Raw genomic sequence first — 20,671 nt, 5'->3', positions numbered from 1 at the left:
AAACAAATTCATTTTCTCTTTTGTGCAGGAGGATTCTGTACTTCACCTTTCTGCAGAGGCCAAAACTCTGACACCTGAAAAGATGAAAGTTGTCAGTTCTCAGCTGGTGGTTCATCCCAAGAGGAAAGGCCTGTGTTGACTTCAACTATGTAAGAATTTGTCCATACCTGTGTTCTTTCAGAGTAGGTGTTTCAGAAATAACGTAGGGAAGTTGTTGCATTTCTGTGGGGCTCGCGTACCTGACCTACATACACAGCTTTGAAAATTCCAGTTCTGAGGAACTAAGGTTGAATTCAGTGTTGCTTTATGATGCAAAAAGCACATTAGGTTTTCCTTTATTTTTTCTCTATATTATATACGAATAATTTTGGTGAAAAAAATTAGGAGATATTTCCCCCAGTGTTTCATTTCAGTTACTTGTACTGTTTCTTATACAGTATGAAATTAATTCCGTTTCTGTACTAAGAACAGACTGTGAAGCTAAACCCAAGCTGGATCTGGCCAGTACAGCAAATGAAACTGGCTAGTTTGTCATTTATAGTTTGACTCTTAGATGTGTGATAACCTCATTGCTGTGGGATACTGCTGTATTTTGTGTCCAGAAGAAGAGATACCAAATATCATCTATCATTTTGCAGCTCTCTTTTCCATTTTTGCATATATATGTATTATGTTTAGCATTTTTACCTTATTTTATGCATATAACTTGCCAAACTTACAAGTTACACCTTATTCATAATGTAGCTGTCTCCTAACTCAGTGATTAAGGGAAAAGCAATAGGAAGCTTGCTGTGTTCATCCCAAGTATGCTGTCCCCTGGGAGACTACGTGCAAACTTGGTCTTTGCACCACAGAGGAGATTGCAGAGTTTGCGGGAGGACTGTTAACTTTGGGGAGAGCGGTACCCAGTTTTCCACCTACCTGGGGCTCGTTCCATCAGGTTGTACCAATTCAAAGGTTTCCGATGTGGGCATCTGTCTTTGGCACAGCTCCATGTGCACAACCTGTGTGGCAGTAAGACACACACGGGGACCTCCTCTCCCAGCTCACCCTGTGAGCTCCCTGGAAGTGGTACAAGGCATCTTAGAGGTCTTGGCTGTTTTAAACGCTTGATACAGTCGGGTCATGAAGGTCGTGCGCCCCGAATTACCAGTTACTTAATTTGTGCCAAAACAACTCATTCCGTTCCCTGGAGACTGCGTGAATAAACAGGGAGCAATGGGAATAAGCCCTGAGCTGGGACAGGAGGCATTTCTCAGGCCTTCACTGAAGCACACCTGTGCTTGCTTTCCCCAGAGGAAGGTTTGGTGTTCAGAGCATGCAAGTCCTAAGTGGACGAAGAGGAAGATGCAGGCGGTGCTTTTCAGATCTCTGATTCAGCAACAGCTGAGTGGATTTAAATTGTGCTTTTGCTAAACAGATAAGCACCAACTGTGCCTCGTGCAATTGGAACTGCTGACTTATTAAACCTTGGAAATTGGGCTCGATAATGGAAATAGAACCTTAAGGTTGGTGAACCTTAATTACAGTTGCAGCACTGGCCATGGCCTACCTTTTCACACATAAGAAGAATTCAATATGAGAGGGTGAGCACGGTAGAAACAATTTGTCATGAATGATATTAGTGATGAATGTGGACTTTTTTCACGCTGGCCACCTGTCTTAGTCAACTTGAGAAAAGTTATTGAACTCAGCAGGGGCAGTGTCAGCACTAGGAGAGTAAAATAGAACCTACGATTAACCTTTTTTGTACTGTGTTTTCAAGATCAGGTTCAGTATCTCGGTGGAAACGCGCCTGTTGTACTGCTTTGTTATTAAGGGAGCTTGGGAAGATTTGACAGAGTGATGTTAAAAAGTTAAATCACAAATGAATGTTCAGATGTGAGTTTACTCAATTGTGCTTTCATTTGCTACCACGCCTCAGTTTTAGAAGAATTTGAATACAGAAATGTATGTCATCATTTTGAAATGCTTAGAAGACAAGGCCAATGTTTCATCAATTTATGTTTGTCCTAAATGGCCTTTATAGCCAAGAGTGCGCTTGAAACTCTGAATTGTAGGCATAAAAAGATGAATAGAATTGTAATGATTTGCTGTAAAAGAGGACTAAGATTCGGGGAGTACAATGAAAGCCAGCTATAGCCTAAGCATTTTTCTGTGTACTTCTTCAAAGGAGTACAGAGGCAAAATCAAAAGAGATGGCAAGGATGTGTTTTACATTGCTATACAAAAGCAAACAGATGGTTTACTTTTTCTCCTCTTTTAAATATGTAGCTACTACATTCTCATTATATTTCTTGGAATGGTTTCAGATATCAATTTAGTTTGCAAAACTGAGTTGATTGAATAATAGGTATATCACAATTTCAAATCAATTAGAAATATTGCTCGCCAGAGGAGCTGATGGTTTAGTTGAATGTCAATAATAAAACTGTATAAGCCATGAATTACTTTGGACTATTTAACATTATTACATTTCTCTGTAACAGGGAGAGTTCTGCTGATACTAGTTGGCAGGAGCTGCAAGAGATGGGGTAGGCTCATTTATGACCAGATGTAAAGCAGCTCTCAGGGTCCTTTTGAGGGAATTTCTTTGTCTCTTGGTGCTGGTGTGAGTGATTCCCTCCCATCAGCTGCTTCCAAACTTTATCCTTTTTCTCCTCTCTGTCCTGCTCAGCACTTGCTGCTACAAGGAGGACAGATGTAGCATCCTTACTTTTGGCTTCAGTAAGCTGCCTTCAGTGAATGCTCATTACTTCTTTATTTTTCCTCTTTTTTTTTTTTTCTTATTTGTTATTAACTTAGTATGTGATTTTTCTCTTCTGCATCAAGAAGTACGAGATATGGATAGAAGAGTACTTTTATTTCGCTAACTGTAACTGTTCTGTCCAGAACAATGTCTTGTAGCCTGGTTCATAATTTTGTATATTTCATACAAGTCCTCCTGAGGGAATAAAACTAACCCCAAGAATATAATTTTCTTTAGAGAAGGGGATTGAATAAGGTGATTTACGTGGGTTTCAAAAACCCAGGTGAAATACAGTGTTATCAGTATCCTTCCTAGAACGCTGTTGATTTTTATCATTTAATCTGTTATCAGTTCAAAACATGATTGTTTCCTTAATCTGCAGTACCTCGCCCCATCGGGTCCCCCTGACACAAAAGCACTTGCTTAAACCTGTTTCTGTTTGATGAAGCAACCCTTCTGTGGCTAACTCTCACAGAAGTTAGCTGACCTCAAACGTCTACACAAGGTGTTGCCATTTCTACCAGGCCCTGAGCACGCTTTGGGAATGTGTTCTGTATTCCTCATTAATCATAATTTTCAACACAACACATCAATAACAGAGAACCAGGCAAGAAAGGACTTAATGCCCAGCAGGAGTGCGTGCAGTTCTTAGGCTGCAGGACAGGACACGTTTTATGGACGTTTGGAAACCTCTGATTTGCAGCCTGGCTGGCAGCTGGCTCGTGGAGGTTTGAGCTGTAGCGTACAGGCTCTTTAATAGCATTGTAGTGCTGGGATCAATTTGTTTGTTGTTGCATGAGAAAATTTGCAAACAGATAAATAAGTATTGTCTTTTCCCTCTCCAACGGAATCTGAAATAGATGGAGGTACGTGAATTGGGCCTACAGAAAACGCGCGCTGAGATCCGGATGGGGCCAGTGTACTGAGGACGACCCCCCCAGCAGCCGGGCCCCCCTCGTGCTGGAATAGGACAGGAGGTTCAGCGAACCCTGAACCAACGTCAAGATTTTTTGCAGTTTTATTGCGCAGATCTTTAATGTAGAGGCAGGGGAGAAGCAGGCAATGCTGCCTGCCTGGGAGGGGGGCTTGAACTGCGTTGAATTGTACTCTGTCCTGCACCCACAGCTGCATGCACGTGGATAAGTAAGTTGCAAGGTAGATGCTTTTGTAGTTTTAAAGTGTGTCTTCTGCTGAAATCCGTCCAGGGCCTCCTACAGAGGCCTCCTACAGAGACATCTTTAGTTACAGCATAGCCAGGGGGCTGGACCATGGTCTGAGTCCTTCAGGACAGTGCAAGAGCAGGGGGCTGAGCTAATTCTTCCTTTTCCTACCTGTGGTTTCGTTCAGGGCTATAATTACACCATGTGATATAATCCACGCTGGACACTGTCTGACTAGCCAAAATGATGGCCTTTGGTCCCAGACTAAACCTGAGAACAGTATTTATTTTTATTGCAGAATTTAAGGTGCATCGGTAGCTTTGACTCAGACCCTAGTCAGCCTTGGATCAGAGGGAGCTGGTCTTGGCTAGGGCAGAAGGACGTTCCTGGCTTCGTATTTCCAGCAACCTCTGGCCCATGGAGCAGCAGTCGGGGAGGTCAGCTGAGGTCACTGCATGGGTTTTTGGGGATTGGGGTTTTTATAGTTGTTTTGTTCTGTTCTGGATTTATTTGCTTCTGTTGGCATTGATCTCCGGAAGACAGTAAAAATATTTATTCAGCATAGGCAGGGTGACAGATATCTCTTGTATGAAGAACTGTTTGATGAGCTGTTAGTTTTGAGTGCCTTTCCTATTCATTGAACTAATTAGCTCTACAAATCTTGCTGTCAACCAGTCATATAGCCACTTATTTATTTTCCCATGTGCAGAATTTTTACTTTGCTGCATATACACAGAGCTATAAAACCAAATGCACCAAAAATTGTCTCTTAGTTGGATATAAATGGAAACAAAATACGCTTGGAATTATTATTATATGTGCCATTAATTTTTATTTGAACTGTCTTATAAAAATGCCAAGCTGCTTTCCTTTATTTCACTGTTGCATTCATGTAAATGGAGAAAAGTTGCTGATTTTTTCTTCTTATTTTAATGCTGTTTTACTGTCTTCAGTGGGAGAGTGTGAAAATGACTATGTCTAAGTCAGGGGAAAATGGAGATTTTAATGCTTGCCACATGGGTACCTGGAATCTCCCACTGTCACCGATTGCTACATCTCTTGAAAGTTATTGCTTGGTTTTAACTTCCTCTTGTGCTTTCTCTCCTTCTGCAAGCTTTGCATTTTTGGCAGCCTTTTTAACATCATAGGCAGTGGAGTTAAGTGTTTAATGCAATTGAAGCATTTCAAGCTCATGAAAATACAGCCTGCAAGACTGGCCCACGTTGTGTTTAGTCGCAGTGAGTCTGGTTGTTTCTGGCAGTGACAGTGCAGAGGGCATTCTCATGAAAGATATCTAGAAAATGTACTTTGTGGGAAACAAAAATCTGAATTATGTGATTCCTGGCACAAATGCCTTTTTTGACTTGATTGCTGTGGCATTTCTGATTTGGGACAGTATCACGTGGGCTCTGGAGACGCAGCAGTATTCTTCAGTAGCCAGTGCTGCCCTTACAGAACTGTGAAATGGGCCTAGGAAGTATGTGATCACCCCGTGAAATACGGCCAGATGTTTTATAGCCGCACAGTTGCCTACAAAAGTTGCCAGTAATCCCTGGAAGTTGTGCAATGTTAATGGCCAACTGGGATTGTACTGCCTGTTGGGAAGGGATTTTCCATTTTGTAACCTGATGTCTTCAGAGTCATCACAGCCAAGATTCCTCTTCTATGTATGCAGCATCCTCTGTTCCTGAGCATGGAGTTCATGGAGACTTTTGCCAGTTGCAAAGCTATGCCATCAGCGGTCTGGGTTGTAACAGGCCACATGGCGTTCACTTCTTTTCTCTGGCTAGGTAAATATTGTTTTGGTTTTTTTTTAATGTTGGTGTCTTCCCCTGTTCCCCCTGCCCCCCAGTATGAAAATCTTAAGTACACCTTGTTTTGGAAGATGTAAGGTAATCGCGTAGGATCTACTACAAGCACGAATTAAACGGTGTTTGAAAGAAAGCAAACATTTACACGTTTTTCCTTCTCACCAAAGAAAGCCCAGTTCAAAAGAAGCACAGACAAACAGAGCATCTGCAGCCCAAAGGCAATGAGTGGTGAAAGCATAGCTTTAAAATGGAACGCTGCTAAATAGAACTGCACTAATTAGCTTCAGAGTGCTCTTATTTGACTATTAGAAATGTGTGTCCAATTTTGATGTGTGAACTTCAAAAAGGATATTGGCAAATTGGAAAGGATTTGGGAAAGGGTTACAGAAAGATTTGAAAATCACACCATCTAAAGAGAGACTCTTAATCTCTTTATCTTGTTTGAAAAGAAGAATAAAAGATTACTTGAGGAAGAGATCTGTGATGATAACAACTCTTTAATCTAAAGTTAGAAAGCACAAGAGTGATGTTGGGCAGCTGGAGCTAGACATGGTTAAGTGATACAGTTTTGACCGTGGCGTAATTGAACACTTGAGCAGCTTCAGAGTGTTGGGCATTCTGCTGCTTGAAATCTGTGGTCAAGACTGAACCCTCAAAGCTGTAGATTTGATGGAGTTGTGGAACAAGCGCTCTGGTTCCTGTTAGGCAAGTCAGATAACCGTAGTGGAGCAATGGGAAAAACAGTGTACCTAATTTTCAGATTAAATTTGACAAGTTTGGGAATGTAGCCAGGCAATGTGACTGCCTTGGGTATCTGTGGAAGATACGCAGTCATCAAGATGATGGCGATAAAGGAAGAATTGATAAGCTGAAAATTGTGAGGAAGACTTTAGGCCTGTTTCTTTGGTCCATTCTCTGTTGATTCTCTGATGCATTACTAAATGTTGAGGTGATGTTACAGAGATTAAAAGAAACATGATTCTGTCTCTAAAGTGTGTAATACCTATCCGTGGGGATAACAAAGTCTGTGGATGATAGAAATACATTTAAACAAGCACAAAACCCTTGAGTTAGGACTCTTCAATGTCAAGTTGTACCTAAGAGCTCTGATGAAGTGGGGCTGCCTCGTGGAAGCTCTGGTGCAGCCTGTGTATACACACTTTCGACAGTGGGGAGGGAAGAGGGTTTGAAACACTGGAAATGAGAGGCTTCAAGTTTTGTATTTCGATGTTTGGCAGGTACTAATTTATCCTGATGAAGCCGCCTTTCTCTCTGTGCTGTTTTTGTTACCATAATGCGTCCTTTGCATCCTGTCTCCTCTTAAACTTCCTTCCCATCAAATTTTCCTTCTGTAAATGTGCAGGTACACACAAGAGTCTTAAGCCGTTTGCCTGGTGGTGAGCGAAATCAGACAGACTTGAATTCTGCTGCAGGACTTGAGCTATTACATCTAGGCTGTGCTCCCCTCGAGGTCGGAGACATTTAGAACTGGGTTATAACTTGGGCCCACATTGGATTATTAATGGCAATTCTGAAGGGATACATCTGTCAGTATTAACTGACCTTACTATTCAGAAACGTCTCTTGTTTGGTGCTGCAGCCCCACTTGGTCATCATGAGAGCAGAGTACGTTATTTTGATTTGCTTTCTTTATGCATCTAGTCCACACCATTGTTTCACGTGAAGGTTTCCTTGAAAGAAAACACTGTTACAGTACCAAGCTCATCACAACTTCTGGAGAGGAGAATAACAAACAGCTTGTTGAGGTAAATGGGAAGATTTTGCTTGAGCTATGTGGGCTTTCGATCAGAGAGGTTAATCAGAAAGGCATTTAGACATATGCCTAAGGAATAGAAATTGGCTTTAAAGGGAAATACATGCTACATTAGAATAAATTACAAGGTAATGTGATTTGGTAAAGTGGGGTTTATAACAGGCAAAACTAGAGTGGTCTTTTAATCCGTGATGCCAGTTCATTTATTTTAATAGTGAGTTTACAAAACCTACAGTAAAGCAGAGTATAAAAGATGTAACTTATTTAAATTATGCTTTAAAACTGAAGAATTTCTCTGCACTCAGTTAAAAGGAAGCATGGCATTATGCTAAAAACGTATATCCTTACAGACTGTTCCTCAGGGTGGCAAATCTCAGTGGTGTCATTTTTCAGATGTGTTTGATTATAAGTCATGCTTGTACCTCAAATTATAGGAAATTGAGTGTTCAGTTTTACGCTTACAAGAGATCTTTGAATTTTAATTCAATATACAACACATGTAATATTTTCTTTAGTCCTAACACGTCGTTGTCAACTCTATAGAGTATATTTCAGTACAGTTTTGAAACATTTCTTTGCTAGTAAGCACTTCTGTCTTGGCAATACTAGAAGTGCTTTTCCATATCAGCAACAGTGCATGAATGCTGAAAACTCACTAGAGAATTGTGCTGCGTGTTGAGAGAGATTCTAACTGAAAAAAGCAAATGCATAACTGGTAATTGTATTTAGAAAGTTGCTGTAGTAAAACTAAGAATTAGTCATCTTTGATGTGGAATTTAAATCTTATACACAGAATTTTTCACATACCAAAATTTCTGAATAAAAGTACATAGGAGAAGAAATTATTACAGAACAAAGTCCTCCCATGTCACATACAGCACCCTTAGTACCTTTGAATCTGTTTCTACATCCTGTAGTCAGGGTGCTGTTAGGGAAGAATTTGGTTTTAAGCTGTAGTTTCTAAAATGGCTTATTTCCCTGTAGGTACTCATGGCAGCACCTGTAGGTACACAGCTGAGGCAGCTGTATGCAGATGCCCCGTTGCACTGCTTTACCGAGGGCATCCACATTTAGCCCTAACTGCACAAATTTCAAGAACTGTCAGAGGGATCAGAGATGTGTATTTGCCTGGAAAACACACAGATTGTGTTCCATTTGTAACAGTGTGTTTACATTTCTGTTGTATTCTTATACTAATTTACACCATCTTTGCATTGCCTCCAAGAGTAGAGTTCCTACTCTTTCACCAATAGGTGAGTGGCAGAAAGCTGATGTGGGTCTTTTTCCAGGCAGATTGTCAGAGATCTGCAAGCATCGCTGTTGTGACATGTAAATACAGTCACAAATTGAAGCAACATTTTATTATGTTTATAAGAAAAAACTTATACTGAGGAAAGCCAAGGCCATTTTTTATGTTGATAGTCATCATTTAGCATTTAGCAGCTATAATAAAATTTGGGGAAGCAACCAATGTTCTCAGTGAAACATCAGTGCAAATCTCCCTGGAACTTTATTGCCGTGCTGGTTAACCCTGCAGGAGGAGGTGGGCAAACCTCTGGGAGGGCTACGCTGAACACTGTATTTAACAGGAGAGGGTAAAAAAAAGCCTAGTAAAGTTTTTAGTAATCTTGGCTTGAAGGGTAATTTTCTTGTCAACTATATAATTAATGCACCATACATTACAGTAGCCCATTGTTATTCTAGAATGCCAGGATACATTTCAAACTGAATAGCTGTTTAACAGAACACTTGGCAGATTTATTACCCTTAGGTGATTCTGTCAGTCAGCATTTTCACATGTTTAGCCTGAAGTAGGCAGAATCAATTTTGGTATCTATTTTGTGAAATGCCGAGCTGTTTAAATTAAACCACACACACATATGCACAACCCCCTAGAAAATCAGGACTTGTATTGGATCTTCATCTATTAGCAATGAAACAAGAATTACCCTTGGAGGCTCCTTGGGTTTTTTTCCTCCACAGTCAAGGCATCGTCTGCCACTTCCCATATCTACGAAGAGGTATTTTGTGGTCATTTTCAGATCATGTCTTGAGTCTTATGTTTGTCTTTTCCTTATGCTACAGAACACCCACCTGGTAGCTTCAGAAACTGAGGTTCAGCAATAACTGTGTATGTAATGGAAATCCGTAACAAGGAGACATCATGTTGAATTTGCTGTTGCCAGTTCTGCAAAAGAATTCAAGGTGCAATTGAATATTGGAGGGAAGCAAATTTAATAATGCCTCTTATGATAGGCTTTCTCCAAGAAAAGGTTGGTTTAAGTTCTGTGTTACAAATTATTAGGAGTTCAAGGATGGAAAAGCATGATATTTGTTTTTCAGTAGGAAGAGATACAGGATGCAGGTAGCAGCTGTATGGAGATATAGATAAAAGGTGGTAGGTGAGAAACAAAAAACATGTGTCGCAAGTCTGCAAGCAGCAGAACATCACGTAAGCATATTCTCACATCTTCATTGTTTACATAGCATAATTTTCCACTCTTTTTAAATACTCTGTGAAATATTCTTGGAATTTTTTTTACTTTAACTTAAAATGAAAAAGGAATACATTCACTATATCCAGCTTTTCCTCACTGCTACCTTTCTGTCATATTTCTTCTGTGCTATTATGCTTTCTTATTTATTTATTTTGTTTTTAGTACTGAAGTTTATGAACCACCAGAGCTGTGATTTCTTTCCTGTTTCACAATAGGTATCTCTGTTAGAGGCTGAAAAGTCAGCAAAGAGGAATGAGAGGGGAGTCTGAGTTCCCACACTTGGCCTTAATTGATCTCCTTTTAACAGGTTTAAAGGGAGGGAATTTTAAATAAAAAAATGAACAAGTATTCCCCCCCAAGCATTCAAATAGTTTTAAATGCTTGCTTTTCACTTATACCTTCAAGAAAAAAAGAGAAAAGATATGTTCATCGGATGACATAGCCTTGAGAGGAGGAAGAGCACCTGAAATAAAAAGATTCTAGATGAAAAACTTCAGTGAGCTTAAAAAAAAAAAAATCCCTGGGTACTGCACCTGCTGAACTGCCTGTATGATCAAATTCACTCATCAGAGAAACCAAGGTGTGTTACGTAGGCCAGGTTTGTCACTGGGAGATGGTTGCGGTGTCAATCATTATCACCTCTAACCCCAGCTGGTGGCAATCCATCTGCACTTGTCAGCCTGGACGGGGGTATATTCACTCGTGCATTAAGTTGGCACAGGAGTCCACTGTGAATCTGACAGTAGTACTAGACCTTCCCACAGGGACAGGCTTCTCAAAAATAACTAATTTAGATTGCTTTAATTAAAGACCAGCACATACATATGCATGTGAAGCAGTAGCTGGTGGACAGCTTCCTTGGGAGTTGGTGAGGGAGTGGGAAGGAGGGCCAGGGAGCTTTATCTTCCCCCTCTCCCCTGTGGTGCCATGCGACATGGCTCAAGGTTGCGTCCGCCCCAGGGCAGCGTGTTTTGTGACACAGCAAGCCAAGATAACATCAGCTGGTTTACAGCAATAGAAGATAGGGAGGTTTGGGGATCAATGAGAGCGCAAAGTGTTATCTTTTTCTAATTGATGTCAGACCTTGCCATGCTGTTGCTGGTATTAACACAGATTCCCTGGGAAATAATTATAATAACTCCCCAGAAAACAATGATTCACTCTCAAGTTACACTGAGCAATTGTGTTATCCTGCTTAACTTGCAGCAAGACAAAACAGCCAGCAGTGCTGCCTGTGAGGTAGTTGGGCTGGTGTTTTGTTACAGCCAGGATACTCTGCCTAGTTATGCAGTTCCTGACCTTAACAGGTAATTTTTTCACTGTGGTTTTCAAAGCAGCTTGGGATGTTGGTGCACTGTAGAGAGATGTTAGGAAATGGTGTTCTCCCAGTGCTCATGAGTGCAAACCCCACTGTGGATTTGACATTGCACAGCAAATGCGCAGTACATAGGAGTCTAGAGCTAATCACACACAGGCAGCAATACCACCGAGCTGCTGCCGCACTGGGACAAGCTCACCTGGATGGGCTGCCACATGTTGAGTCCCAACCCAGCGCATCAGCCACAAAGTCCCACACATCACCTGCGCTGCCGGTGTTCTGGAGCCTGATCCTGCGTGCTAGTGTACGTGGGGAGCTCAGGGTATGGAGCAAGTATCAGGATCAGCTCAGAACTACGTGAAGAATTAGAATTCAACCATCAGCATTGGTTGTTGCATCACATATATGATTTAAACATGTCTGAAAAATTGTGGTTTGTAAAAAAAGATTCTGAAGGTGACAGTGGGAAGTTTATTCTCTTCAACCATTTGATTGTACTTGTTTGTGTGCATTGTGTTAACTCCCCAGCCTTCAGCCAGCAGTTGACTCTGTGGCTGCACGCTGGGCACACGTGGAAATGCTTTGCAGTCTGGAACTGTAATGCTGACAGCTGAGCTTGGAAGTCATAAATTGTTTTTATTTTGTACATTTTTAAGAAAGTATCCATTTTCGCTGAGTAACCCGAAGTTGGGTTGGGTTTTTGGTGGTTTTTTTTTTTTTTATTTGTCGTCTTTTTTCTCCTGCTAATTTTTGGTGAAACCAAATCGTCTCAGGAAAATACAGTGACCTTTTTATCGAGTCCATTTCAATTTCTGGTAAAAATAGGAATAAACAGAATTCCCACTCTGGTGCTTAATGTTAAAGACTTTTTCCTACCTCATCTAACTTTGAGAGAGTGAGAATAGGTCTCTCTTGATATTCTGCTTTATAAAACCCCAACTTTTTAAGAGGTCTTATTTATTTTTTTTCCTTAACAAGTGGTTTCTAGAGACTGTACTGCTCTCCTGGCTGTGTTGTATTTGCAACCTTGTATGCTATAGGTTACATCCACTAGCATTGAGTTACAGTGTACAACAGTTGGATAAATTAATTGAGTGCTGGCTTAGAGTTCTTGCAGATGGAGATGATTTCATGGGACAAATCCCTCCCTGGAGTGAACTGACTTGATTGGAGTTACCTTAGAAATTACTTGACCTGCAGCGCTGACACTGCAGAAAATGTGTGTGCAAGCACCGACTGAGAGCTGGAACTGAGTGAGCTTCCCCCAGAAATGCCCCCCACAGCTCCCAGTGAGGAGAGGAGAACAGCTTTCCTGAGCCAGAAGCTACATCTGCACTGTTATGTTTTATAGCAATCTTTTCTCCGTGATGTGTGTCCAATCCCTCTCTGAGTCTGTTTTTTTTACACCCACAGCATCTTGTGGCAATGAGTTCCAAAATTTGAGTTGTTCTGCCAGAAAATGTGACTGGTGTCCCAGAGCTCTTATAGTATGAAATAGACTTTTTTCTTCCTTGTTCACTTTTTTGTGCCATTTGTAATTTCATAAACTTCTAGTGTAGCAGATTCTCTTTTCAGTCCTTGAACATGTCTTTTGGCAAAGCAGACCTAAGTAAGGCAAGCCTGTAAGCATTCCTATGTAAGCCGCAACAAATTATAGCTTGAATCCTTCAGCATCTAATGGATACGCAGTTGGGCCCAGTGTGCTGGGTGCTTATGGAGAGATTTTCAAAGTCTTGGGCCTAATTTGTCTTCCAAGGGAGACAGATGCCCAGCTGTCCTTTGAAAACTTCACTCTTCCACCCCTTCTCCCCCGATACTTACTATGTTTGATTTGATGCTTACCCACAAAATGACTGTTGTCAACCAGTTTGACAGTCTGCATTGTCCAAGAGGTTTTCTAGCCCCTCACAGCTGGTTGTGGTTTGGCGTATTCTTAGCAAAACATATATTCCTAAAGATTTCACAGACAGAATTCCAACCGTACCCTTAGGAACGCTCTTCTGGTGGTTAATTATCCCAAACACGTATGCCTTATTTTCCATTCAAGTGTGCCTAATTTCAGCTCCCAGGCATTGGATCACCTTAAACTTTTTGCCTCTCAGATTAAAAGCCATTATACCGTAAGGGCTTCTCCCTACACAGCATATTCTAGCCATTGATCAAGTGACCTCTTAATGCTCTTTTTGATAAGCGAAGTAGATTGAGCTTCCTTCAGGGTACGTCGCACCCCAGTGCACTGCCAGTACAGAAACCTGGGGCAAGGCTGATGCAGGTCCTCAGCAGTGGGAGGAGGGTTTTGCCTTGTGTTCAGTGAGTGCTGCTGTCCCTTTCTTTGTTACCCCTTCCTTAGCAGGAGGCAGACCTCCTCTGACAGGCAGCAGAAGACAATATAGTTTCCACTCTGAAGAAGAGTTAAGCCCTGATGCCAAACTGTGAAGGAAAGCTGCTTGTTACCTTCTGCCATCTCTCTTTAGGGAGCAGGAAATGTTGGGGCAGGAGAGTTTGTGGTTGGTGAACCCCACATAGGCAGATTTGCGAGAAACCTAACCTAGCCTGTGAGGAGTTCCTCACTAAAGCAGCTGTACTGATCCTACAAGCTTTGGTGTCATTGTGGTGCAGTGTAGACCTGTCTGTACATGCATCACGAGGTGAAGGTTTTCCAGACCTCACACAATTCTTGTAGCCTTTTTCACACATTCTGGTGTGTCAACAGCCCTTTTTAGGTGCAGATCTAAGTACTGTGTGTACTGACAATACTATCCAACAGTACGAGGCCATGAGCAAACTGTTTAAAGTTGTCTCTGTTTGGAGCAGGGGTTGGCCAAGAGATGTCTGGAGGTCCTTGCCAACTTGAAATTATTCTGTGATATTTTACAAGATTATAGATTTACAAGAAAACCAGTCCTGTGTCCTGGCAATTTTTTTGTAATGGAAAAAATAAATCTGATATATTGTATGTATTTTGGTTTACACCTGTATCTTCATTACTTGCTAAAGGAATTATATAATTATAATTTAGACCTGTTCTGTTGTGCTTTTTCCTGAATGGAAAGGTTTCCTAGAGACTTCTCAAAAAGACAGCAAAGGTATGGTTGTGTTTGCCAGCCTTCTTTTAAAAGGAATGTATGTATTGATCTAAATCTGCTCAGCTTTACCCATGAGAAATGAACTCACTTTGTGTTTATTCAGTTGGCATTGCATAAGTGGATGAGCATTAAGCTTGTTTTCCAGATTGAAGAAAACTCACACAGAGAACTAAGGTGGCAAATTTATTTTTACATTGCAATATACGTGAATGTCAACTAGAAAGAACTTCCATTGCTTTTAGTAATCAGGATAAATCCTTTTACTTGTATTTTATTTTATATGCTTCCACTTGCTCTGTACCTCAAGGCATCCATGAGCCATCCTAAAGTATAAAATGATAGCTAAAAGTAAGGAAATAAAACAAAATATCAACCACACATTTGCTCTCTGATTATTTCCATGCAGGTGTTGGAATTAAGCCTTCTCTGTTCCTTAAAGAAGATCTCTTTCTTATTCCATAAACACTGTCTTTGCTGTGGCATTGTCTGAGTTATTTTCATAATTCATAATTATCTTGGTTCTTAAAAATTTAGACATACATTTAAAAGCATGATCCAATCTTGCCTGATTGCCACCACATTGTGTTTGAAGTAATTACCATTCATTTGGCTTTTGAGGCTGTTGAATGAATTTTCCACATGAGATTCCTTAATTTGTACATATTTTATTGCTATAAAATAGGTATTGGCAAGCTGCCTAAACTGTAGTGAAGGCCTTTAATTCCTATCCCTATGTGATGAAACAAATTAAGTGCGAATGGGGAGGCATAAGATAGACTCCTTAAAATGTATTTTGTTGACATTTCAGAATTGTCCTTACGCAGGTGCAAATGCACAGGTAAAACTGAGGTAGCTTAGTTCTGCACTAAAGAGCCAAAATGGTTAGTTTTCATACAAGAAAGATAATGTTCCTTTATAGTATAAAAGCTCTGTCTTTCTATCCTTGAGCTATTATCCCCATGAGAAAATGTACTCTGCTTGAAGAGGTTATTAGTGCCTTTGTGCTGGCTTCCTGCATACTAAGGAAAACCTCCAAGAATATTAATCCTTCCTGTCCTGTACATCCATTCTCTCCGGGCTGAGCAGGCCTGCCCTGCTAGCTAGATTTTAGAAGCATGGAGGTGCCTGACAGTTAAAATACCCATGACTGGGTGGAGGTGAAATAAGACGGAAACACGTGAAATAAGATGGAAACATGTGAAATAAGAAGGAAAGATCTTGGGGCCTTCCTTGAATATGGGACTCCCTTTCCCCACCATTACATCGACACTGTGTTCTCTGGGTATCTTTATAAAAACTCTGCGGATACAGAAATACAGATCTGGGGATAAAGAAAGAAATTCTTCCCCGTGAGGGTGGTGAGGCCCTGGCACAGGTTGCCCAGAGAAGCTGTGGCTGCCCCTGGCTCCCTGGCAGTGTTCAAGGCCAGGCTGGATGGGGCTTTGGGCAACCTGGGCTGGTGGAGGGTGTCCCTGCCCATGGCAGGGGGTTGGAACTAGATGGGCTGTGAGGTCCCTTCCAACCCAAACCATTCTAGGATTCTGTGATTTAAATATGTCAGAATGCTATGAGTAGAGAGCAAATTATATAACTGCTTTTAAAGCATGCCAGGTTTCATAGCTGTGTTTTGCTAAACAATATTATAACAAAATTTTAGGAGAAAATCTAATGTTAACAAAGAAAAAGGGAAGAAACTTTGTTGGTTTTCTTGTTCATTTGCTTTAAAGAATTGCAGGAAATTTGACAAATTTCCCTGTTTCCCTATCAGGGCACTTCAGGTATGGCCTTTAAGGGAAAAAATAAAATAACAATTCTTGGCATATGCCCTTATGTAGGCATAATTGGTACAAAATTCTGCCCAGCCCAAACAAAACCATCCCTAGTGATCTAGCATCTCATGTTTATCATAATTGCAAGACTCTTATAAATTAAACAGCAAGAGTGGAGGCTTTGGATCTAATGAGCACTTGTTGACAATCAGCTATTCTATGTGAAATCAAGCCTTGCTTCGTGCTTCTAATGGGAAAGTACTGGAGTTCCCGAAATGCAGAGCTTGTTAAGAAACCTGGCTAATTGTATTCATCAGAAGCGAAAGGTTTACAAATTGAGGGATGTACTATGGTGCAACACCAGGATTTTAGGGATTGGTGTAACCGTGGAATGTGCCTTGTGGTTATGTTGGGACGAGGGGTCAGAAAGTTGGCTTTAAGCATCCTGGCTTACTGCTCAAGACAGACATGCTGCTGTGAGACCCCACTGAAGTCAATGCAATAAAAGCAGGTGCTTAAAGGCTTTGTTGAACTTGAGGACCAGAACTGCAACTTCAAACATAAGCAAGTGATTCAGAATAAGAAATGTGTCTGATATTGGACATCAGAGGGAATAGCACATCTTCCTTCCCTCCATCCCTATCTACTCGGCATAACCCAGCTGCTCAAGGAACTTTTATCTTACTCATACTAACCCTTTCGTTACCTGCTTGAAACTCTCACGCCTTGGCCTTCTGAACTCATTCTCACTGTGCGGAGTCTCTGCTGGCCTGGGAAGAATGTTGTGGACACATTTGCCATACTCTGGCCCTCTCAGTGCTGAATCAGTCTAACTGTTCATGAACAGACATCTAAATTTAAGAGCAGCGCTTCACGGGCTGTTGCGCAGAGAAGACTCAAGGCTGCAGTTTCTTTAGGGCTGATGTTTCAGTGGTAGTTATTTCTGTATCGGTTCCAAGAAGCCTGCAATTTCTCTGCTTGCAAACAGTAGCCTTTTCTGCTTGAGATTTTAGTTTTGCTTCTCAGTTAACGGCAGGCAGAATTCAGAAGCCGATGCCTCTCTATCAGTTCCAGCCCCAGAGCAAGCTGCGCAGCGGCTGTTCCTGTGTTGCTGCACTGTCTGTGTTGCATGCATAGATGCGCCCTGAGACATGCACCTTCTTGTACCCATGTACCAGAATAAATCAAAAGACAAGGTCATGTAGTGTAGAAGGAAACACTGCCATTGGATTGTCAAGCTAATCATAATACTCTTAGGACCCTCGTTCTCTATGATCTCTTCATCTGGGAATATTCATAGCCCCTTTGATGATTCTTTACTGAGACTGAGAATCCCAGAGAGGACAAATGCTCTGTTTTATTATGGCAATACATAACTTAATTTTGAGGCAGATCACAGATTTCTGTCTGACATTTCTACTTTTCAACTGTTGCAAGTTTTTCAGCAAACAGTGAAGGAAAGGGAAAAAGACAAAGCCACCATGTTAAATGTTAATGTACTTTTCTTCTCCCTCTGGAGGTAGATCTCAATAAAATGTATAACAGTTTTAAATCTTGTTTCAATACATTTTTATGTGAAAATATAAGAAGTATAGTCTGAAAGGACAAAAGAAAATTCTCATTTGTCCTTTAGGCAAAGCTTTTTAAGTGTTCATACATAAAATATGATTGAGAATACCAGTGGCATTTCAACTAGAGACAAAAACAAGGTTAAAAATGTTCTGCATTATCCTAAAAGTACAAGTTTCATTCCTAGGTTCTTTGTGAAAACCTTGTAAATAAAGTGGTGCAGGATACAACTGAACTGCTGAAAGCAAACTTACTCAGTTGAAGAGAGAATTCAATTAGGGCAGTGCTGGCGATGAAACATGCATCTATCCATGTTGTTAATGGGACCGTGTCCTGGTTTGTTGGTGGTCTTTGTCTTCTGAAAAACAGACAAATGAACAGATATACTGATCAGGCGAGCTTCCACCTTAGCTGTAAATTCTTAGGAACAATCTTTGCAGTTTGGTTTCATCACATAAAAAAATAAAGCAGTAGCCTTGGATTCAGGCATTAGTGAACGGAAATGTAAATGTATGACTTTCTGTCCTCCTGCTTGGAAAAATATTTCTTATGTTTCTAAGAAGCAACAACACTCCATCAGAGGGGGCTGTAGTTAAGAAAACACCACAGGTAAACTTTGGAATGTGCATTTACAAAGAGAAAAATACCACTTGTGTTTCAGGTACTTCCTGCCTATCCCGTGGATATGGTTTTGCTCTGTGTGAGAAGCACTGCTTGCTGTTCCATCGCTGCTCTCTAGATTTGGCCAGCCATGAAATTGTGAAGTGCAGAAGTGAATAATACTTTGATTTGCGTGTGTTCTTGGGTGGAAGAGGAAGAATGGTCGTGTCTCACCCTGCCTACATAGAGGGGCTTGCATTCTAGCTCACACAGTCTCTAACCTAGCTGTGGCTGCAATGCTTCAAATTGGCTGTAGCCTGCAGCAGAAGCCAAGGGGAAGGTTCGACAGGTTGATTTATCAGAGAATCTCTAAAAAATGTTTCTTTCTATTTATCTGTTACGTTGCTTTCCCCTGATCAATCCAGCTGTGTGAGCAACTGAGCCCCTGAGGTTGCTAACAGAGGCAGGAGATGCATGTGAGCAAAGGCGATGAAACTACTGGAATCCCTTCAGGTAATGCAGAATGTCTCAGCTTTGAGCCTCTGTCTTTTCTCTCTGCACAGATCTGCGTAGTTCCTCCTGGGGTAAAACCACCCCAGGTTGGGGCAGTGTTGGTCAGCAGTGTGAGGAAGTCTTGTGTGTGCGCTCTTCAACACTGATACTGGCACAATGCATTTGTAGCAAGGCTTATTTTGTTTGAGAAACTAATATAATGACTTTGCAGGCATTAGAGGGGTTTGTGAGAACACCTGTAGCTACCTAGCAAACCAGCTCTCTGGAAGGCGAGATTCTTAACTCAGTAGTGCAGGGCACAGTCCACCGACAGGTTGGATGAAATAACAGTTTGCTGGATAAACAAAACCCCTCTTTGGAAGACTCCCCTGACTTTACATTCCTACATGGGTAACATCATATGTAGCCAGGTTCCTTATTTAAATTTTGTTTTGAACAACTTTTATCCTGTTGTCATTGAGGTATCATAATTTCTGCTCTGTAGCAGTAGCTGTTTATTTTGATGTGGGGTTTTTTTTTTTTATTATTTGCAATCCAAACTGACCTTTTTACTACATAACCACTTGAAAAAGAGATGTCCTGCTCACATAAGGAATGCCTCAAGAGAAAGGCAGTCCTGCATAATTTCCTATCCTCTCACAGAAAGCCTTCATATTGGAAAACTGGGGAATATTACTTTCTGGCCCTGCACACTCTCCTGGGTAGAAAGGTCCTGAAACACAATTTATTGTAAAACACACAGTGGTTACAGAGCTAGCACAGTCAATGATATTCCTTTTATTACCACTCAGATGAGAACACAAAATGACATTGGAAAGCAGTGAACTCACCAGAAGGGCAGAGAAAGCCATTAAATTCAACACGCATCATATTTCATAATCAGAATCCTGCAGTCAGAGCTGACACCACTGAATGAGTTTGTTGCAGTCATGATAATATAAAACCCGCTGCATCTGCTTCCCTTGGCACTTTTCTTTGTAGACCCTTGCAGTGTATGGGCTATTAATCATCAGTAGCCAGGGACACTGCAGACCAATGCACTTTGTATTGCATAAATTGAAAATGCATCACTATTAGAGAGAAAACTGCCTTCTGTACATCTCTATTTAGATAAGCAGTTTCCTAAAGGGCTGCCATGCTATTATGGCTAACCACTTAATTGGAGTTCTTTCCACAACCTAATAATTGGGGTTGGGGGGAGGGTAATGCAATCCCTTTCGTAGCGTGTATGAAAACAAGGCAGGGAGAGTGTTCCTTTTCTTACCTAGGAAGCCTGACAGGGCTCGAGCTGGAGGTGAGAAAATGCAGTCAAATATACTGTATCGTTTAACCTCACTAAATTAACTTCATAAATGAGAGGGCTGAGTGTACCTGTGAGTGGGAGAGGCATGTTGTGTAACCTGCACGTTAATGAATTTTCAGTAGCTGACTAAAGCAACGGATTGCCAGAGAAGGGGTGTTGCTTTGCCTTCCATTAGCTCTGCTCACAGGGGAGGGTAAGCTGAGGTTTAGGAGGATAAAAAAGTTTTAGTGGCAACCTGAGAAAAGGCAATTGCAAATTCAGCGCTCAATACTGCTATTTTTACAGAGAACCCATTTTACTCTACCGTCATTTGTCCAAGTTTTATATGTAAAGAGGAAAGATAAGTAACTAATGAAAATGGGAGATCTTAAGTAATTTGACAATGAAAGTGTAGCTTTTAAATTGCATGTGTTTAACTGTAAGTTGCTGCATCGTTTAAGTATTTTCTCTTGAGGGGCTGTGGTCAGTGTTTGGAACTTCATTGATCTTTGGTCACGCTTAATTCTCATTACATCTACCAT

The sequence above is a fragment of the Grus americana genome, chromosome 19, assembly GCF_028858705.1.
Source record: "Grus americana isolate bGruAme1 chromosome 19, bGruAme1.mat, whole genome shotgun sequence".
In the NCBI taxonomy this organism is placed as follows: domain Eukaryota; kingdom Metazoa; phylum Chordata; class Aves; order Gruiformes; family Gruidae; genus Grus; species Grus americana.
This window is presented reverse-complemented; position numbering follows the sequence as displayed.